The sequence below is a fragment of the Pinus tabuliformis genome, chromosome 5_1 (genome assembly GCF_031772625.1).
Source record: "Pinus tabuliformis cultivar Carrire ecotype Pingquan chromosome 5_1, CPIR1, whole genome shotgun sequence".
NCBI lineage: Eukaryota > Viridiplantae > Streptophyta > Pinopsida > Pinales > Pinaceae > Pinus > Pinus tabuliformis.
In genome coordinates, this window is record NC_142305.1 from 39,741,558 (window position 1) to 39,761,726 (window position 20,169).

Below are 20,169 nucleotides of genomic sequence, written 5' to 3' on the forward strand. Positions count from 1 at the left end.
AATCCCTACCTATCTACTTTCCAACCCAAGTGGAATTTCTGAATTTGGATGTCATTTTCCCCTCCAAAACTTCAATCTCCCAAGACTGCTTCCTGTGTGTCAAAATAGGGGCAGTGAGGTCATTTTTTGAGTGTTTTTGGCCTCTTGAGGACTCAAAACCTGCCCAAATTTCTTGGACATGCAAAAGCAACCATAATTTATCATGAAAAATCTAGAAATGTAAAGATTTTTGGATTTGGAGCCCTCTATCAAAAGCGAGCGCCACGTGGCGTGGCGCATAGGGAGGCAAAACCTGTTTTTTAGTGCAAAAAATTTCAAAATGCCAAAAATTGCTCCAAATTTCTTGAAATTTGGGCTGGACCTTCTCTATCAAGTTTCATGCTAGGCTAAAGAGGCTTCAGCCAATATCTAAAGACGATCATGCTCCTTTTGCCTCTTTTGCTTCCTTATTGCCTTCTTTAATTTTGCCTTTAGATTCCTTATTCGTGCCTTGCAAACTTTGTTCCGTGCCATGTAGTGGAAAGCCATGTGTCTCAGCAATGCTTTGTCCCTATCGGCCTTGTCCAGCAGTCCCTCTAAGTGGATGTTGACTCTTTCGAGCCAAGACTCCCGATCATCATTAATCTCTTGCTCTAATGAAGTGAATTCAATCCTCCTCCTTTGGGCAGCTTGACGATTTTCCCTAATGTTTTGTAATTCCATAATCACCTGCTGATCTTCAAGCTGCTTATTCCTTTGCTCCAAGTATTTTATATTCCACTTAGCCCTCTCTAAGTCGAGGGACAAGGCTTTGATCTATATCTGCTGCTCCTGGATGATATCTCTAAGGTTGGAATTTTGCGAGCCCATGTCTGTATCGTCATCCTGAATGAGAATGAAGTCGATCTCTCGTTCACCTGAAGACCCCTCATCCTGCATTGGCCTCTTGCCTTTGTCCTGTACCTGTGGTGCTGATGTCGGAAATGAGGCCCCTTCCACCCTAGGTAGAGATAACACTCGCTTTGTTGCTGCAAATAACTGTCTGGCGCCCCTCTGATAAGTAATGAATACCGGTATAGTAGCAGTGTGTGGATCATGGCCTTCATGCTGATGAGAAGGTCCACCTGTCTCATGCCCAGCCTCTGAAGGTCCTTGTGAAGCTCTGAAGAAGTCATAAGAGATAAAATCATCCCAAGTGATGCCCTGTAATCCAAGCTGATGAACCACCACAGTCTTGATGAGAGCAAAATGATAAACACTGTTAAGTTGTTGTTGAGGGGTCTTGTGTTGCACAAGGGTGGTCATCCTCTCTATGTTTCGGCATATGAAATAAGGAATGTTCATCATTTGTACCTGAGTGAAATGCATCAATAGCCTGATGTGATAAGAATACAAGCAAGAGAACCGTCCCTCACAGCTGAAATACTTCATGATTAGTTTCATTAGTGGAGCATATTCATCTTTAAGATATCGGAATGGAAACACTCTCTTGAGCTGCCTCAAGAAACCGGGTTTAATATATGGCTCATAATGCTGCCGATCAATCTTCTGCCTCTTATTCCATGGTTCTCCAATGTTTGGTATGCCAGTTGCTAGTGAGATAGATTCTGGTGTAAGTGTGAAGGTGACACCAGCCAAGGTAATCTAATCACCATGTAAATGCAGTACAAACAGACAAGCCAACTCATGATGAAATTGAACATTAGCAACCTTCTCACAAAACTCATAACATGATTGATGCTGAAAACAAGAGATGGCAAGAGGGTAGGCCTGTAATTCAATAAGGGTGGTTGGTTCTTCTCTGATATGTCTGCCACCTCTATGAGGCCTCCGGGGTGCATGTTCCTCCATGGGTGAGTCACTTTGGGTCTCCACTTCATAATCAGATGAATGCTCGGATGCCATAACTGCTGATAGACAAATTGGTTTGAAGGAACAGGTGCTGATGTATGAAACTACTTTGGACTGCCTTTTGGTGATGTACTTGAGCTCTGGCACCAAGGGAAAAATAGTGAAACAAGGGACTGCAAAGGGAGGGGAAAACAGTGAGGGATTAGGGACTGTTGGGATAAAATCAGTTAGGGAAATATGGGAGAGTTTGGGAATTTATGTATAGGGTTAGGAATTTTTGTATAGGGTTAGGGTTTGAAGTTTTGGGTTTGGGAATTTGGGAAAGGGAATTTGGGAGAAGTAATTAATGAGCTTAGGGGGATAGGGAAACTTAGGAAATGATGAAAACAAGGGACCAATGGGATGAGGGAGTGAATTTGGTGACAAAACAATGATTTTGAAACCCTAACAGCAAGTTTCCTTGAGGCAATTTAAGAGGTAGGGTTTGATATTTTTGTTTTAACCATTATCATCCATAAACCACCATAGCCTATCACAAAATTGGATGAAACACCAAGATGGAGGCTCTACCTGGCAAATCTGTGCGAGTTCTTGGCGATTTGGAGGAATTGTGAGTAGTTTCGGGCCTTTAAGTGTATGCGCCATGCAAAACGCCCAATGCACCGTGCCTTCCCAGTGCGCCACGCCCATGTAAAAATGAACTGCGCGTTTGCTCCCAGTGCACCGTGCCTCACCAGTGCGCCGCGCCTTCTGCCCAGTGCGCCGCGCGCACTCTAAACACAGTCTTGGCTTTGAAAATTACAGTTTCGCCCTCTCACCACTAAACTTGGACTTTCATTGATCTCTTGGATGCAAATGACATTGATACACATAGAAATATCTTTATAAAGTCATTTGATTTGTAAAGACCCATTTTTGTAATGTTTTAGCTTTTGGCACTTTTTCACTCTAATACAAACCCTGTTCTTTTGTTTCCTCTTTGATTATCTGACTTGAATGATGAATCTTTTGGCTATTTTTGCAGGGATAGTGGCATGTCTTGACAAAGGAAGACCAGGGTTGCGCCTGGAGAATTCAACAACTGAAAAACTTTTGAAAATTACATGGCAATTTATTACAAAACGAAATGACGAATTTTCTTCAAAACAGAGTTTTGAAGAAAAGTCATAGTCCAGCAATATGATGATGAAAATATTTGAAATGAAAACTTATTAAGAACCTCCCTCATGGGTCTGCTGGCATTGTTGGACATTGTTGAAGACCAAATCAACTAACCCTAGACCTAGTGACTGAAATGACTCTTGCTGATCAGGAGACTAAAACAGGACTGTAAGTGACTTTAAAACTTGATTTTGATGAACAGACCTGAGCCAGCAGGGCAAGGCATGAGGGGTAATGAATGACAAGACCCTTCCGTCAGATTATGGCATGCCCCTAGCGGAATGCAACTGAGTGAATCGAGTGAGACACCTAAAAATGAAATGCAATAAGAGAAATGATCTCTGACGGAGGGATGACTAGACCAACTCTAACAAGACCCAAACCAGTACACAAACAAAATATTTACACTTTCCTGCAAAACATATGTCAGAGAAAAAAAAATCACAATTTAAAATGTAAATACTGATTGAACGTACCTTGTTGTAACAGATTACCATTGACTATGGATGTGTGGTCCTTGCTAGCTATAGGGATATTTTGAATGCATATTGTGATACTACCATACAACTATGACAATCTTATCACCTAACACAAACACTCCCTCTAGAAACAACTTAACATAATCAGATTGTACAACCACCTATCTTTAGCTACCCTTCCACAACTTTGTCACCACAAGTAGTTGTCACACTTTTGTTGAAGCAATCTTGTAGTAATGAAGGCCTTACTACTGATGTCTTTGTAAGAATGAGACTTTGTTGAGGAGAAACTAGTCTTCCTTTGTTGCCCTTGTAGCAATCATAAAATAAACAAAAGGACCTAAGCCGATACCTTCAAGATGCTTGTCATTTTCAACTGCACTATTCAGCCTTACAGTGTTCAATATTTGCACTTGTCTTTATGTCACTGTACCCTTTCAAATTACACTGTTTGGTCCTTGACTTCACTTCCTCGGCTACCACAGTTCTAGCACAAGTATGTTGCTTCCCTTTGTGGCTCTGTCTTGTGGATGTCATTTACTTCTTCGTTATGATGATGAGGAGATAGAGTTCATTTGAGACTTCTTAGATATATGTTTTATCTTCTTTTTTGAGTACTCAGAGATACATGAGTTTTGTTCCAAGGCTGATTTTGTGAATGATCTTTAGAAGTCTGCCAAATGTAGAAGAATGATGCTAGCGAAGACAAAACATGCCTCAATCACAAGAGGTATGTCATTGTATATTACAAGGTTTTGTTTACTTCAAGGTCTGTGTGTATTGCCAATAAAAATGGATCTAATCAAGCCCTAATAGGGCTACACATGCCTCACGTAAGCATCCAACAAAAGGACCAAACCCCATACGATAAGAAAGTAAACCCTACCTCTTAAAGTGGCTCAGAAACCCTCACGATGCCTCAAGACTGGAACAAATATGTAAAAAGGTAAGCCATATTCACAAAAGAAAATGCAAACTTACCTTGTTTTCTTTGATAAAAGGCCCTATATTCACAATGAATTTGTGCCAATCCTCTAAACAAACCCTCGTTGTTGTGTCATCTTCATAATGCAGATTAATCTCAATAAATCCCACGCAGAAATGTGTCAAACAAAAAACGAAATTCTTAACCAGAAACAGACCCTAACCCTTCCTGAAATACCTGCATTAAATTCCCTAGGGTCACAACAAATTTTCAGAGCTATAGTATTGAAAAATTCATTGACTAATTGAGTTGTATGAGGAATTCTTTTATAGAGTGTAGAAGGGCTAATTAGACGTTGAAGAAGAGCTTCTTAGGTATATGTTAGAGGATATTTAGGATTATTTCTTTTAATAAAATTAATTTAATTTAATAGTTTTTGATAAATTGTTTGTTTAAGCTCTAAGGAATTTGTACACTAACCCTTTTTGGTGTGGTTGTAGGTGACACATGAGTGTATTAAGTCAATGATTGGTTCACTATATTTGGATTTTCAAGTTATTCAACTTATATGAGGTGATATTAAGGTGAGAATCCCTATTGACAACCGTTGGTGAATAAGGTGATGTCTCAACCCCTGGGGTTTTAGCCCACTAATGGGGGTTTCCAACTTCAAATGAAAATAACTCTCAAATCGTTAAGAACTATGAGGCATACCATATATCAATGGAAACATCTCGATGAGTAGAATCCATCAAGAAAATATTTGACACAAAATAATATGATTTTTCAAGTCAAAATTCCCATGCAAGATCAGGGTAGCCCCTGGTGCTACTTGGGTTGACATCAATGACAACCACTGATCAACACCTAAGCATGCCTTTTGTTGGTGGCTTTCCTTAAACCACCATAGGTTGTAGAACTCCTTTTTATAGGTTGAAGGTACCCCTCTTCAAAACATTAAGGACCACTTCCTTTAGTAGAAAACTTCAGCTTCTTGCTAGATTTGGAAGAGTTCTAGGAATTGCACTGTTATGCAACAAACTCACAAAATAGAAGAAGAGATAGATCAAAAACTTCAAAATAAGCCTCTTCAAGGGGGAAACCTCCTTTACATTACACAAATGAACAATTCTTGGATGATTTAAATGGAAAAACCTCCTTTCTATATATAGGAGTCTAAGGGGTTACAATATAATCAGAGACGACATAACAATAATAATTTAAGGACACAAAAATAACAATAGTGGGCTTCTATGGGGCACAAAAATAACAATATGGGGACTACATGGGCACAACAATAAAGTTAAGGGGGTTACACTAATAACAATGAGGGAATACACTAGTGTTATAGGGACCTAACACGCACTAAGCATTCCTTTGGTTGGTGGCCTTCCTTAAACCACTATAGGTTGTTGACCTCCCTTTTTCCAGGTTGAAGTTCTCCCTCTTTAAAGAATTAAGGAGGACTTCCTCTAGCATAAGACTTCAACTTCTTGCCAAATTTGGAAGAGTTCTGGGAACTGTACTAAGTGTTCTAGTGTTGGTGGTCATCCTTAAACCACCATTGGTCGAGACCTCAAGTTCTCCCACCTTATGCCATCATTTTAGAGAGATAATTCAACTTATTGTTGTCATGCATTTTTGTATTTCTATTATAGATCTCTTCTTGGACTCATATATACCCCTTCGGATTAGGGGAGGAATGTTGGACACCTAATCCGCTAAGGGTTGGTGTGATGGAATGTGAACAGTATAAGGGAGTCCAAGAGACCTTGGAATATGAAACCAAGGGTCATATGAATGTAATATAAATGTATATCATTTGAATAGTAAAAGAATCTAATGTTCTATCTTGTCTTTTTTCCATTCCATGTGTGTTTAACAAAAGAAACTTTTATATTGTTAGTACCTAAGTCTAGGAAATCAAAGAATTGTAGAAAATTTCATGGTAGGTTAACCCGATAAAAAATATAAATCAAAGCATAATACTATAACCTACTTCTACTATCAATTTGTAGAAGCTTAAAGATTGAGGTGAACAATATAACCATAAGAAGAAGAATCAATCGCACAATACACATGAAAATACTTTGGGGAAAGTCTCAGCTAAAAACCCCACACTATTGTATTATCATACATGGTGGAAATACATAGGAATTATACAAAGCCTTCTTTCTCACAGCTAGCCAGCTCTCAGTACAATCCTCACAGATGCTCACAAGCAATCTTGGATTCTGTCCAGCCTTCTTCTCTACCCTCCAAGCTCCTATTTCCTTGTGTTGTTCCTTATGGATGATTCACCTATTACTAAGTGGAAAACCCTCTTCAAAATTAGGCAATCCTCAAGGATAAATCCTTAACTGCATGCATGAGTTTTCTCCATGAGAAAACACATGCAACTGATAGTACACTGTCCTTGAACATTTATCTCAACTGGGTCTTTCTCAAAATATACATGCATGAGTTTCCGATGAGGGAATCTTCAGTTAACTGGAGTAGCACTAGTTGAGTGCATCAATGCATCAACTGACTGTTAACTCACTACTAGTTCCTCAAATAGTTTGGAACTAATTTAACTGGACTTAACTTAGTAAACTGAGTTAACTTATTACAACTCAAATATAGCTCAATCTTATCTCCTTAATTTAAGGGATAACTCTTGCATTACTTCAGAAAGACTTCTAACTTGAATTTCTCCAGCTAATTAATTTAAAATAAATTAATTAATTATTTTCAAGTAGCTGTTAAGACTAAATTTGATTTTAATTCACAATTTAATTCAAGGACAAATTAAATTGGAATATTCTTGTTGCCATATTTCAACACTCCCTCTCAACAAGAAAGGGATTATCTTCCACCCCGGTCTTGTCTGTATGGAACTTGAATTTACACTTTGTCAAAATGTCAGCATCTTGCTCCTCTGTTGAAATACATTGTAGCAACATGATCCTCTCGGCCTGTGAAAAGCCACGGGCAACAAATCTTGCCTTATGCTTCTCCACACTACCATCAGCAGCTTGCCTTACCATGTAATGCCAACAAGAACTCACAACTGACTTGTTCTCCAGTCTTGGAACCACATCCCAAACACTATTACGAACTATGTTGCCACACTCCTCCACCATAGCATCAACCCAAATCAGATGTTGCACTGCTTCCTCAAAGGAAGATAGCTCGGTCTCAACACATTCCCCAACAAGGGCCATGTATCCAGTGTACCTCTCAGGTGACCTCCTCTGTTTGCATTAAGAAGATGATGCTCCCACATTCTCTCTCGCATCCTCCAACAATCTGTTAGCTTCTCTTGTGCACTTCCATCCATCTCTGGAAGAATCTGCTTGAGTGGATGTCTCCACTCCTAGAACCTCTGCATACGGTTGCTCCGCATCAGCCTGAGGCTCCTCCTCCTTAGGAACCAACAGTTCCTCCATAGCCTATAGTTGGAGCTCCCTCTCAAGGGAAACTCGCATGGCCTTCTGCTCATCAACCTTGAGATATCTGCAAACCACTGTCCCATGACTAGTAGGAAAGTACACCCGATAGTTGTGAGGTGTATTAGTGTACCCCACAAATATCCCCAACTCTGTTGTCAGCTCAAGCTTCTTCCATGCATCCTTTGTCACATGGAAATATACCGATGAGCCAAAGATCCTGAAGTGACCCACATTTGGTCTCTTACCGGAGAAAGCTTCCTTTGATGTCTTCATCCCAAGTATGTGATGCAGGCTTCTATTATGCAAATAGACTGCTGCGTTTCACGCCTCAGCCCACAAGTGAAGTGGTAGGCCTTGGTCATGTAGCATTGCCCGTGCTGCCCCTACAATAGTTATGTTCTTCCTCTTGGCCACCCCCTTCTGCTATGGGTTATGAGGTGATGTCAACTCTCATTTAATTCCTTCCATTGCATAGAAGTCCTTAAACTCTTGAGAGACATATTCTCCACCATTGTCGCTTCTCAAGGCCTTAATCTTCTTGCCTGAATCTTCCTTGACCAAAGCTTTGAACTTGTTATCGCTGAAAAGATTTCACAGAAGAAGAAGGTTCAGATCAAGGAAGTGGTTCAAGCAGACTTGATAAAAATAGGTAAAGGCAGAACCAAAACCTCTAAAAAGCTAAAATTTGATGATCATGTTTCTGAATTTGTTTTTAAGCCAAGAAGACCTGTGACAAGGCATTCAAAGGAGATACAAGAGGCACCACTAGTGGCAATTGAAATAGGGGAGATAACAAAATCTCATGAAGAACCTTCGGCTTCATCCGAAACATCATCATAGCTGCAAAAAAACGATAGAGGTAAGGCAGTTATCTCTTAACAAAGAGGAATGCAATTTTGAAGAGTTGAAAAAGAAATTGAAGTTAGAAAATCTTGAAATTTCCAAACTAAGAAAAACGTCAAGGAAACATGCAATCAAGGAAGCTCATTTCAATAAAATGGAGGCTCTATGGTCAGTTGTCATGCTCAATACTTCACCTGCAATAAAAGAAGCAAGATACATCAAAAAGGTCAATGCAAAATTGAGAGCTGGGATCAAAATTATGAAGAGGAAAATTGAAGATTTGAAGACACCACTAAGCCAGCATGAAGGACATTCTTAGCTAAGAGAAATCACATAACAAGTAAGGCTAAGTCCTAAATTTTGATAGATTACCTTTTGAAGTTTACCTTAAAAGAATGGTGTCTATGTTTTCAGTTTTGAACAACTTCATGGCAGATGGGAAAGCCATTACAAGGAAAAGAAAGATCAAAATAATTAAATTTTGGCCTCAAAGTGTGTTTTTAAAATTACACAGCAGTTTCATAGTGCGCTACGAAATTGCTGTAGGTGATGCCTAATGCACAGCAGTTTCGTAGCCCACTATGAAACTGCTGTAGTTGCATATTATATTTTGGTGGACCAATTTTGGGATACAAAAGGAAATATTTTTGAAGAGGAGTGTCTGAAAAGGAGCATTTACAAAGTGTAAGTATCCAGCAAAGGCAAATCAAAGGAAGAAAGGACATCCATGAACTCTAAACTCTATGTTATGAAAATGGTCATTATTTCATAGTTAATATTGATTCATAATGCTCCGGGCACCATTAAAGAAGTTTTGTCTTAGCACAAGTATTTGAGTAGGGTCTTTGGTTAATTTAATGCATGTATGTGATTAAAAGAGACAACATGGTCAGCAGGAGGTCGAAGACAAGCATAAGAATGAAACTCTAAAAAGGAGGAACTTTGTCTCCTTGTTTTTACCAGTCAACTTCTAGAAGATTTTCTTAGTAGTTGAAAATTCATCTCTAAAAAGTGAAGAGATTTTCATTCCTAAGATACTGAAGTACAAAAAATTCTTCCACTTTCTTCAAATCCATTATGATCTAAGAGAAATGAATTACCAAACTTGTGCTACAAAACTGCTGTAAGTGCAGTTTTTCACAAGCATATTTCTCATGTTTTATAGCTGTTTTTCAAAGACATATTATGGGTAGTAGGAAAGGTATTTCACAAACCCAGGAGAGGTTTTTGTTAAGAACGGATTGGTCTACAAAAAATTCCTTCAGTTTTTCCAATTACATTTTTTATGAGAAGATATGAGCTCTCTCCTAAGACCTATTCTTCAGCCAGAACAGAGCAAGGAACAACCTCTTAGATTCCAGGAACAGTAAAAGGATGAGTCATCAAGGGCCAACTGGAGGGTTATGAGCATCATCAAATTCGAATTCATGGAGTTATAGGTGTCAAAAGGATTTTTTAATTCCTAGATAAGGTTGGTTTTAATCATAATGAAGACTAATTGTTTTAGGTCTCTAGAATTTCCAGTTAACAATTAGTTAAATTTAATAGTTAGTTTTGAGTGTCGATAGGTGTCAGGTAAGGTAGAATTCGAATTCCCCTCATGCTAGAGGAGGAATATCAGTTATGTAAAGAGCTCTCTATATAGGAGAAGATCTAAGGTACAAAGGGTTGGAAATTTTTAGAGAAAGACTCATATTGTGTCATTGTAGAACATTATGTTTTTATGAATGCAGACTTTGGCTTTACTTCTCAAGATTCAGAAAGAGTTCAATGGTGCTTGTTTTATGTTTTTCCTTATTTCCTTATTTGCAGTAGTATGAATGTATGATACTTAGAACTCATGGACATGCTATAACTTCCTTCATACAATTATAGACTGTGTTTCCTACATATCTCTATGTGTTAACTGATATATTGAACTTTGATGCCTTGACTTCCATGTTCAGCTGATACTATTGTCATACTAAGCTTTTCTGACTCCATAATCCGAATGGATGTTTATTGATTATGTTTCAACCACTTACACTTCTTCATTTGTTTAATAGATTTAGCCATCTAATCCATTATCAATATCATTAATTCTTTGAGAGAGCCCTCTCAAGTTGAGGAGGCTAAACCTCAGCCAAAAGTAGGTTTGAAACAGTTACTCAAGGTCTACCTGATCAGAAGCCTATCAGGGAAAGCTTTTGTGATAAAATTTTGGTGCGTCTTCTGGGAGCCTAAAGTCTATTCATTCCCGAAATAAAGAAGCTGAACTTCTGAAGGTAGTAGGAGCTCAGACATCTTTTCAAGGCTGCAAAACTACCTTGGCGACTCCACACATCGAATAACAATTGGAAGGTGACTCCACTGCTAGAAGATCAATAGCTAGATGAAGTTTCAAGATGAGTTCTATTGCAAGAATGAATGCCAGGTATGCCCCTATGAATCGGTCTCACATCCCTGGTTTTCCAAATCCTATGCCAAATGTTGATTGGTTAGATGATCTTCCAATATTCAAAGATGAAAAGAAGGACAATGTTGCTCTTCATTTGGTTAAGTTCCATATGCATGTACGTAGTCTTAAGGTTCATTTCCTTGAAGATTGTCTCATGAAGATGTTTATGACCACTTTAGAAGGAAAAGCATGGTCTTGGTATAAAAGTTTGGAAAATGGTTCAATATATTCGCTTGCTAATTTTCATGATGAATTCTATGAGATGTATAAAGAATGTCATCCTTCCTCATTGCTGCTCAAAGATTGTTGTAGACATTCTTTAATTCTTATTTAGTACTTGGAGGATTGTTATGATGATGATGAATTTATGGATGAATAAATTTTAGAGGCTCTTCATAAAAATGCATTTCAACACCAAGAAGAAAGTATAACATCCCATGAAATGCAACATGAATATCAGTAGGGCTTTACTTATGAAAAACATGTTCAATCCTCTGATATGAATGAGAAGATGCAGCAAACTTGCTAGTCTTTTGGTCATAAAGAGTATGAAATTGATTGAAAACACCAAAAAGAAGTACTGGAAGATAGCTTTTATAACCCTCAGGCAGAGGAAAAGGTTCAATTTTTACGTCATACTTTGCAACAGCTTACATTAATGAATGATCTTAATAATGAAGAAAATTACATTGTTTGTGGGAATCATTGAAAAAAGCAGTTGGGTATCATATCAAAGGAATCGTGTGTGGCTGAGAATCAGTTGTTTGAAGATGAAGAATGTTATGATGATCATCAAAATAACTATGTCTTTTTTGACCCTATAAATGAATACATGGCAAAACTTTGCACACGAGTATTTCATTTTCATTTGCATTATGAAGATCAGGTACATTATAAGTTGATTTGGTCATCTCACTATCATGGTTATTTTGAGGTCGAATGTAGTCAAGAGCCTCAAATATTAGAGAAGACAATTGATTGGCTTTATTGGAAATATCATGTTGCTTGACCTAAAGTGGAAATTGTAGCTGATAGGGTAGGTAGGTAGATGCAAATAAGCTCAAGGTTGACTGAGCATTTTTTAGTAGATATAAATTTCTTTCTCCTATAGTGATCATCGAGCTTGTTCACACCTAATCCTCAGCGGTTGGGTAAACTGGAACGTGAACAGTCATCAAGAAGATGAACTGATCCATCTCATTTATGTATATAAACAATAGTTATCTAATGAAATAATCAATCAGTTTTTCTTCTGCCCATTCTGGAGTTACCCTGGCCTGACATGGTATCAGAGCGCAGGTCCCAGATTCCTTGTAACTCCCTTATCTTTGTCCTGAGCGCTCCTCTGTCCTGAGCGCTGCTCTGTCCTGAGCGCTGCTCTGTCATGAGCGCTGCATCTGTCCTGAGTGTCATTAATTCTCTGCGCATCGGTTAAAAGTCATTGATTGTCCTGCGTTCCATTGATTCGCTGCCTCTCCACACCTGATGCACCGGCTCTGCAACAGATCATTGAGGACGTTGTGGAATTCTGTTGAGGAGATTTCATCGAGGACGTTGTGGAATTCCGTTGAGGAGATTTCATCGAGGACGTTGTGGAATTCCGCTCCACCTCCGACTGTCTCTGTCGTTGGCTCTACGACCTGGCCTTGTTGCGAACAACATTGTAGAGAGAAAGCGAGGATGCCGAGGTATTTAATTCAATATGTTTTGTTATAGATTGCCTAAGCAGGCTTCCAAGTCTACTTGCAAAAGCCATTGTGCCCCTTTAACATGCAAAACCCAGAAATGCTAATCGGCCCTCAGCACGATTACTTCACTTAGAAATCACTGAACTAAGACCAGGACGAAACCCTGCTTAAACGCTCGTTGTCGAAATCTATTTCTCCCGTCTTGTATCGGGCATACACTTCCTCGACGAGCCCCTTGCCGGATTCGAAGTCGTCCTGCTGGTTTTCTACACCAGTGAAGTCAAGAGCAGAGGTAGTAAGCCTCTGCTTGTCTGCGCCACTCCGATCTATCCGAGCCCTCTCTCTACGGTTGAACCTCAGTAACACCCTCACCTACATGCAACAACAGCTTTGCATATGATGACCTGACCCTGTGTCGACATCGCCGAGGGTTATATACACAGAAACAGAGATCAAATGAATGGATACAACTAACGCGCGTATATTGAGTCGCCACACCTCAGGCTGGGGAGGTCCGCATAAAGATATTGTATGTGGCTCTATACTTGAAGCGGAAAGGATCCAGACGGTCTTTTTCCACGCATTCTTGGACACGAAGCTGCTGGGATAGTTAAAAGTGTTGAGTATTATGCAGTTGATTTTTAACTTCAGTGTATATTTATGATGGCGGTTTTGGTATAGCGTTGAGCAGTTGAGTCAAAGTATAAACGTTTGTTGAATTCATGATATTACGCAGTTTATATGATTCAAAGCGTTTGTATATCATTCAAAATATTGCGGTGTTTCCAGAATGTTTTATATACCAAAGCATTTGTAGTATTGCATGATATATTGATATATTGAAGTGATCCCTTGCGCATTTTTTCAAAACATAGTAGTATTGCAGTGATATGTACAATGAAATGCTGATGCTTTTAGCAAATATTAGAGGGATTTGAAGGTTGTAACGTAAGGATTTTTTTTAGCAGAAGTAATTTTTTACAGAATGCATTCAATCATCTCTATGGTAGGAATAGTTCTCACTGGCAAGGAGAACTATTCTGAATGGTCTCGGATGGTAAAACACACCCTCATCTACAATGAGTTGTGGAAAGGAGTGTGTGTCGGAGAAGAAGACAAAGACCCTGTGCAGCCTACATCAGATAAAGAACTTGTCATTTGGGAAAACAAGAACAACAAAGCCTATGCATTGATCGCAACATCTGTAAATGAAGAAGTAAGTCGTCATATTTCATCTTATTCCACTGCCTTTGAAGCTTTACAAAAGCTGAAAGAACTCTATGATTCACATTCTGCACTTGAAGTTGTTCAGCTCATGATTAAACTCTTCACTCTTGAACTGAAAAATAATGATCCTCTTGCTCTTGCATCTGAAGTAAAGTCTATAATGCATGATATTAAATCCACTAAGGTTGAGCTGGATATCCCTCTTATTGCCTTTCTCAAAGCACTCTATCCTACCTACTCCAATTATCTTGAGTCATTACAAGCAAATGGAAATCTTAAAGATATAACCTTTGACTATCTTGTGAAAAAGTTTGCTGAAAGAGAGAAAGCCTCTGGAAAGAAGACAGTCCCTAAATCTTCTGAAGAGACTGTTTGCCTTGCTCATAAAGAAAAGCATCCTGCTCAAGATTCTACAAGAGGAAGAGGTGGACGAAGAGGAAGAGGAAGATACTTCAGAGGCAGGGGGGCAGACATTCTCAAGGAGAAAAGGCAGATTTGCATTGCATTCGCTGCAAATGAAATGGATCACATGATGCTTCTACATGCAAGCTACCATGGGACAAAATTGAGCAGAGAAGAAATCAGCAAAAAGGTAAAACTGATGATACAGACAAAGGTAAAGCACCTGAATCCGCTCACTATATTGAGGCACAATGTAACATTGGAGTAAATGAAGATTTGTTTAATGCTTCACTTACTTCTTTGAAAAATGATTGGCTGCTTGATTCAGGAGCAACCTGTCATATGACTCATAGGAAATTTTTTTTTGAAGATTTCACTGACAATGTTGATGGAGCAGTATACTTTGCAGATCAGTCAAAAATCAAGCCATCAGGGCTTGGCACAATCAGGCTTAAACTGCCTGGTCTTCCAGACTTTCTTCTGGATCATGTTCTATATCTCCCACAGCTCAAGAGAAACTTGTTGTCCTTGGTCCACATCCGCCAGCAAGGTCACTCCATTCATATGTTTGATGGAAAGCTTGAGGTAAGAAAGGCATCTGACCACTCACTTGTCATGAGGGGAATATAAGAAGAAAGACTTCTTAAACTGTAAGGAACCTCTGCTCATGCACAACATTTCTCATATATTTCTCATCATGAAGAAGGTACACTTCCATCAAGTTTATTATGGCATGCTAGATTTGGACATTTAAACTATGACAGTCTCCGCTTATTAAAGAAAAATGGTGTTGCTGGTTTGCCTACAATTCCTAGAAAACATAAGCAATGTGATGCTTGCATTCTAGGAAAGCATAGCAAACAGTCTTTTCATGATTCACATTCAAGAGCACATAGGAAGATTGAACTCATTCATTCAGATTTATGTGGTCCAATGCATGTTCCTTCTGCAAATGGAAATAAATATATCATGACATTTATTGATGATTACACCAGAATGTGTTGGGTTTATTTATTGAAGAACAAATCTGATGCTTTTCAAACATTCAAGAATTTTCATAAGTGGATTGAAAATGATGCACAATCTCATATTGGGTCTATTCGCACTGATAATGGAAAAGAATATACATCAAATGAATTTGAAAACTGTCTTCGCCAACATGGGATCAAACATCAAACAACTGTACCTTATAATCCCCAACAGAATGGTGTAGCAGAAAGAATGAATATAACAATCTTGAATATGGTACGATCCATGCTTTTCTTCAAAAATGTAAAGATAATGTTTTGGGCTGATGCTGTTCTATGTGCTGCATATATAAAGAATAGATGTCCATCTAGTGCTATAAGAAACAAGACTCCTTATGAATTGTGGTATGGACATGTTCCTTCGGTAAAACACCTCAGGATTTTTGGTTCCACCTGTTATGCTTTAATACCAAAGGTACATAGAAACAAACTTGGTGCTAGAAGTCGTAAGTGTATCTTCCTGGGGTATTCAAACACCTCTAAAGCATACCGTCTCTATGATGAAGTAAATAAAAAGTTTGTTGTATCTAGAGATGTCATTTTTCTTGAATCATCCAAATCTGACAGTGTTGTTGAGCGGCAACTTGATCGCTTGGATAGATTCACAAAAACGAAATCATTTCAAGAGTTTGATAATCAGATTCCACATCTTTAAGGGGGGATTCCTATACTAGATCAACATGTGGAATCTTCTTCTGAAGAACAATCTCCCTTGCATGAAACTCCAACACCGGATGATCCTTTAAGTGATGTAATTGATAGAATTGGGAGACTCAATCTTGATTCAGTCCCAACTCAATCAACAGAGCAGCTTGGACCATCTCAGAAAGGTCCCCCAAAGTGGCTGACAAAGACACTTGAAAGTGTTCATCCTGATGAAATCGGAAAAACAGGAACTAGAAATACAAACCGACAAGATGGAGGTGATGTAGATAACTCTAATTCACCTATTGATATGGATGTTACTTATGATTGTGAATTGAACTTGTCTACAGATTTTGAACCAACTTCCTTCAAAGAAGTTGCTTCTCATGATGAATGGAAAGAAGCGATGCAGAAGGAGTATGATGCCCTCATAAAGAATGGCACTTGGAAGCTGGTTGATCCTCCATTTGGAACCAAACCAATTGGCTGCAAGTGGGTCTACAAGAACAAATACAAAGCTGATGGCTCACTTGACAAGCACAAAGCTAGGCTTGTGGCAAAAGGTTTTGCATAGAAGGAAGGGGTCGATTATGAGGAAACTTTTGCCCCCACAGCAAAATGGGCCACCATCCGGACACTCTTTGCACTAGCTGCTCAGAACGGTTGGAAATTCCATCAAATGGATGTAAAAACTGCATTCTTGAATGGAGATCTAAAAGAGAATGTTTTTATGTCCCAGCCTGAAGGATTTGCTATGAAAGGACATGGACATAAAGTATGCAAACTTGTGAAGTCCTTGTATGGCCTCAAACAAGCACCACAAGCCTGGTATGAAAAACTAACTGAGCATCTTCTTAAACTCAACTTCAATCATTTTGATCTTGATGATGCAACTTTATTTGTCAAGAAAGTTGGCAAAACAGTTGTATATCTTGTGGTATATGTAGATGATCTTTTAATGACAGGGAACAATGAAAGCTATATTGCATCCATAAAGAAAGAATTAGGAAAAAGTTTTGAAATGACTGATTTGGGCTATGTTCATTACTATCTTGGCATTGAAGTAACCCAACATCCAAAATCCATATTTCTTTCTCAAAAGAAATACATTGGAGATTTGTTAAACAGATTTGGCATGACAGAGTGCAATCCTCTTTCTACTCCAATGGAACAAAACTTGAAGCTCACATCTATTGAAGGAAGGAATTTGAGGATGCAACAAAGTATAGACAGCTTGTAGGAAGTCTCATCTACCTCACTACTACCAGACCAGACATTTCATTTGCTGTTGGAATCCTCTCCAGGTTTATGCAAAAGCCTTGTGAGGGACATTGGTTTGCTGCAAAAAGAGTTCTAAGGTACTTGAAGGGAACTCAAGACCTTGGAATCAAGTATACACAGGTGGACGACTTCAGCTTGATTGGATACTCTGATTCAGACTTCGATGGAGACAAAGAAACTGGGGTATCTACTTCAGGATATGCTATGAGTCTTGGATCAGGAGCTGTCTCCTGGAGATCACGCAAACAATCAGTTCCAGCAGATTCCACAACAGAAGCAGAATACGTGGCAGCAGCTGAAGCAACGAAAGAAATTGTGTGGCTCAGGAAAATTCTTGAAGATTTGCAGGTAAAACAAGTACAATCAACTCCACTCATGATTGATAACACCTCTGCAATAAAGTTGGCCAAGAACCCAAAGTTCCATGATCGTACTAAGCACATCAATACTAAATATCATCTGATCTGACATCATGTTGAGGCAAAAACAATCCATCTCCGTCATTGTTCCACAAATGAGCAAATTGCAGACATCTTCACCAAAGCGCTTGGAAGAGAAAAGCTTGAAAGATTCAGAACGATGCTTAGACTCACCAACATCCCTTCAGATTAAGGGGGGGAATGTTCACACCTAATCCTCAGCGGTTGGGTAAACTGGAACGTGAATAGTCATCAAGAAGATGAATTGATCCATCTCATTTATGTATATAAACAATAGTTATCTAATGAAATAATCAATCAGTTTTTCTTCTGCCCATTCTGGAGTTACCCTGGCCTGACAGAGCTTAAGCCCGAGGTGAAGGACCAAGAAGCTTAAAGGGGATGGTTGTCAAATAAATTTATGTTTATCATAAGAGGATAAAGCACTGGACCTACGAGTTCTTAGTGTACCACAAAGGCAAACTATCCCAAATGGAGCCATTGTTGTCACTGAAAAGATTTCACAGAAGAAGAAGGTTCAGATCAAGGAAGTGGTTTGAGCAGACTTGATAGAAACAGGTAAAGGTAGAACCAAAACCTCTAAAAAGCTCAAATTTGATGATCAGGTTTTTGAATTTGTTTTTAAGCCAAGAAGACCTGTGACAAGGCATTCAAAGGGGATACAAGAGGCACCGCTAGAGGCAAGTGAAACAGGGGAGGTAACAAAATCTCATGAAGAACCTTCGGCTTCATCCGAAACATCATCACAGCTGCATAAAAACGATAGAGGTAAGGCAGTTATCTCTTAACAAAGAGGAATGCAGTTTTGAAGAGTTGAAAAAGAAATTGAAGTTAGCAAATCTTGAAATTGCCAAACTAAGAAAAACCTCAAGGAAACATGCAATCAAGGAAGCTCATTTCAATAAAATGGAGGCTCTGTGGTCAGTTGTCATGCTCAATACTTCACCTGCAATAAAAGAAGCAAGATACATCAGAAAGGTCAATGCAAAATTGAGAGATGGGATCAAAATTATGAAGAGGCAAATTGAAGATCTGAAGACACCACTAAGCCAACATGAAGGACATTCTTAGCTAAGAGAAATCTCATAACAAGTAAGGCTAAGTCCTAAATTTTGATATATTACCTTTTGAAGTTTACCTTAAAAGAATGGTGTCTATGTTTTTAGTTTTGAACAACTTCATGGCAGATGGGAAAGCCATTACAAGGAAAAGAAAGATCAAAAGAGTTAAATTTTGGCCTCAAACTGTGTTTTTAAAATTACACGGCAGTTTCATAGCACGCTACGAAACTACTGTAGGTGATGCCTAATGCACAGCAGTTTCATAGCGCGCTACGAAACTGCTGTAGTTGCATATTATGTTTTGGTGGGCCAATTTTGGGATACAAAAGGAAATCTTTTTGAAGAGGAGTGTCTGAAAAGGAGCATTTACAAAGTGTAAGTATCCAGCAAAGGCAAATCAAAGGAATAAAGGACACCCATGAACTCTAAACTCTATGTTATGAAAATGGTCATTATTTCATAGCTAATATTGATTCATAATGCTTCGGGCACCATTAAAGAAGTTTTTTCTTAGCACAAGTATTTGAGCAGGGTATTTGGTTAATTTAATGCATGTATGTGATTAAAAGAGACAACATGGTCGGAAAAAGGTCGAAGACAAGCATAAGAATGAAACTCTAGAAAGGAGGAACTTTGTCTCCTTGTTTTTACCAGTCAACTTCTAGAAGAGTTTCTGAGCAGTTGAAAATTCATCTCTGAAAAGTGAAAGAGGTTTTCATTCCTAAGATACTAAAGTAAAAAAACCTCTTCCACTTTCTTCAAATCCATTATGATCTGAGAGAAATGAATGACCAAACTTGCACTACAAAACTACTGTAGGTGCAATTTTTCACAAGCATATTTCTCCTGTTTTACACCTGTTTTTCAAAGACATATTCTGGGCAGTAGGAAAGGTATTTCAAAAAACCAGGAGAGGTTTTTGTTCAGCATAGATTGGTCTACAAAAAAATCCTTCAGTTTTTCCAAATACATTTTTTATGAGAAGATATGAGCTCTGTCCTAAGACCTATTTTTCAGCCAGAACAGAGCAAGGAACAGTCTCCTAGTTTCCAGGAAAAGTAAAAGGATGAGTCATCAAGGGCAGGCTGGAGGGTTATGCACATCATCAAATTCAAATTCATGGAGTTATAGGTGTCAAAAGGATTGTTTAATTCCTATATAAGGTTGGTTTTAATCATAATGAGGAGTTACACTCCTAATTGTTTTAGGTCTCTGGAATTGCTAATTAACAGTTAGTTACATTTAATAGTTAGCTTTGAGTGTCAATAGGTGTCAGGTAAGGTAGAAT